Here is a 3,063-nt window from a genome sequence, read left to right as displayed (position 1 = left end):
AAAAAAAATGGCAAAAGATGTTTTCTGTCTCTTTAAAACTTCCCCGACTGTTTTTGGAACTGAGGTCTGCATCTCTGCCTCAGGCAGGAGGGTGGGGAGTGGCAGGGGCATGTCTTTTGTTCTTTGTGTTATGGGTGATAGCTCACTCCATCCCAGGCCTGGCGCCTGGCTGGCGGGGGATGCCTGGCGGTGGAGGTCAGGGAAAGGCTTTGTCTTGGGCAGAGATGGGAGGATTAGGCTCATTAGCTGTAGTTAAACAACAATAGCTTAAGAACTGAGGGACCTCCCTTTAAAAGCTCTGTATTTCTGCTTATACTCAGGAATTTGGATTTTGAGATGACAGTCTGCTATTTTCTTCCTTTGCTGACAATAAACTTCTTTGCTGGGAATAAACTTCTCTTTCCTTCTCCTCAAACCTCTTGTCTTCATTCTTCTGATGCGGCCTCCTGGACAAGTGGCGAGCTTTTGGTAACAGTATTTCCATATTCTAGCTCCAGGGTCATCTTCTGTAATCCTGTCATTCCCTCTGCAATTGATCACATTGCATTGTCATTGTTGGTTATTTATTTTGATCATCTGAACCCACTCAAATGATCTATTTTCAACAAACACGTAGCCTCGGTGATGATATGTCTAACTAAAGTGAGCTCCTCCAACAAGATCAAGATAGCATCTCTTCTTCTAAAGTTTAGGTTTTGCCCAGAATCCCCAATGCATGGAGTAGCCCACATCAAGAATCATTGTTGCCAGAACAAAGCCTTGGGCTGCCACGTGCATGTGGATGAGGTGAATGGGCATTTTAGTATTTCCCTTGCTCTTCAACTTGTATAATCTCTATGCAACAATTGCCGCAAGACCCACCATTCCAACAGGGATGAATGGTGTCACTTTAGCTTTTTGGATAAATTTAGATCCCTGATCTTCATCATATGGAGAGAAAGCAACATCTGTGTCAGTTGACATTGTGATCACTTGAAGAATCTTCCAGAAGCAACAAAACCCCTCATGACCCAACCATCTTCTTGTGGGTTGTTTTTATGTCTCATTCCCCAACTAACACATGAGCTTCGGGGAAGGCAGGCGTCTGGTTTTATTCTTCTTTGTTTCCTCTACAGTGCCTAGCACACTCCCTTGAACATGGTGGCGCTTAATCAATGCTCGTTAAATAAACAAACACTCTCAAAAGAAAAGTAAGCGGAGTCCTTTTATTTTCTCTTGACACATCTACTAGACTATTCTTTGGTGAATCATTTTTGAAACTTCTCAATGTTCATTTTGTCAACCTAAAATAACAAAGAGGGAGTGGCTCTGAAAATAAATGAGTTTATTTGGGAATGAGCAGAAGAATTATAACCCAGGATATTTGTGTTATGATGAATCATAGCATATCTAGGGAAGCTGAGGCAAAGGAAAGCTTTTTTTTTTGAAGCAGGGTCTTGCTTTGTTGTTTGTTGCTCAGGCTACATCATAGCTCACTGCAACCTCAAACTCCTGGGCTCAAGCAATCCTCCTGCCTTAGCCTCCCAAGTAGCTGGGACTACAGGCATGCACCACCACACTCGGCTAATTTTTAAAAAAATTTTTTTGTGGGGATGGGGTCTTACTATGTTGCTCAGGCTGGTCTCCATCTATTGGCCTCAAGCAATCCTCCCACCTCAGCCTCCCAAAGTGCGAGGATTACAGGTGTGAGCCACCACATCCAGCCAAGGCAAAAAGGAGAAGTTCACATAAGCTGTTCTGAAACAAAGTTCATCAGTCATGAGGCTCATTGCAGGAGCTGGCAATTACTCATTGGTAACTCTGGCTGTTGCCAGGGAGATGCCTTCACAGAAGCAACTTACCTGGAATTTTTGTGCTAGCAAAGAGTTCTTGTAACAGTTCTTGTCACAGGCACATATGCATACAGACTGGCAGAGAGTCTTTGTAATAGTTCTTATCTCAGACATACAGGTATGAGATCCCCTCCCTCATGACCTTCTGGCTCCACTTTGGTATGGGTCTGATGTAAGTGACTCCATCTTGGCATCAGCAGCTTTCACAATTTTAAAGTATTTCATTGGTAAACAAATTAAGATGAAGTCAATAGGGCCGGCAGACATTAAGGATAGCTTTCTCAAGTGCAAGAGTTGAAAGTGTAGGTGGGAGCAAAAAAGGGGACAGGATTGTGGGTGAATTGAGTGGTAGGTGATGGAGTCATTATGGCCATTCAGCTCAGCTGGAAAAGGTCCTCCAAGAGGACCAACTGTGACTCTTTGTTTTGGGATCTCCACGTCGTAATACAATGCCAAACGTCAGAGTGGTATGTGCTCTGGATCATGTTGCAAAGCAGGGGAAGGTGGATTTGGAGGCTTCCACACCATCCATGGACTGCCCTCTTCTCACTTTCCCCTTGCCTGTCGTTCTCTGGCTATTTCCATTTACTCGCTCAGTCACTCATTCGTTCATTCACTTGCCCATTCACTCCACAAATAATTTTAGCTCCACAGATATTTTCAGAATCTTTGTCTCCTGAATTCAGAATTTGTCTCCTGAACACTCATGGAGGACTCCTGAAAACCCTCAAGATCAGAGAGATGATGGTGTCTTGGTATCTTCAAGACCCATGCCAGACAATGTGAAGTAAACTGAAGTGGAAGATTAGGTCTTTTGGGAGCCTTCATAAACTCATAGGGACTAACTGGTATTAATGGTGACAAATCCCCCACCTTCATCAGATCCCCCATCTTCATCAGACACTAAGGTTTTTTTGTGTGTGTGTGTTTTTTTTTTTCATTTCCTTTTTGCTTTGGATGGGAGAAAGAAAGTCGAGTGCCCAAGTTCCTTCCAGGGCTCCTGCCACAGTGTGCTGGCCGTGGGCCCCTGACCTGTGGGAGCACCAGCCTGGCAGGTGGGCACTGACTTCATATCACCCCTGACCCCACCTGAGCCCGTCATACCATGCTCTTCTGCAAAGCCTGTGGTCTCTGAGTCTGAGCAGTTAAACAGCAATGGCGATGACCACAAGAGGGCCTTCTGGAAGCCCCAGGTTTGCCCTTTGGTTTTGTGCTACTATCGCATTGAAGT

The 3,063-nt window shown here is 44.6% G+C and overlaps 1 pseudogene; it reads right to left on the bottom strand.

Annotated features, from left to right (window-relative positions):
• Positions 1-681: 681 nt before the first annotated feature.
• LOC105823548 lies at positions 682-963 on the bottom strand (annotated as a pseudogene).
• Between the last annotated feature and the right edge of the window lie 2,100 nt (positions 964-3,063).

The sequence above is a fragment of the Propithecus coquereli genome, unplaced genomic scaffold (genome assembly GCF_000956105.1).
Source record: "Propithecus coquereli isolate 6110/MARCELLA unplaced genomic scaffold, Pcoq_1.0 Scaffold679, whole genome shotgun sequence".
NCBI classification, from domain to species: domain Eukaryota; kingdom Metazoa; phylum Chordata; class Mammalia; order Primates; family Indriidae; genus Propithecus; species Propithecus coquereli.
This window is presented reverse-complemented; position numbering and strand designations above follow the sequence as displayed.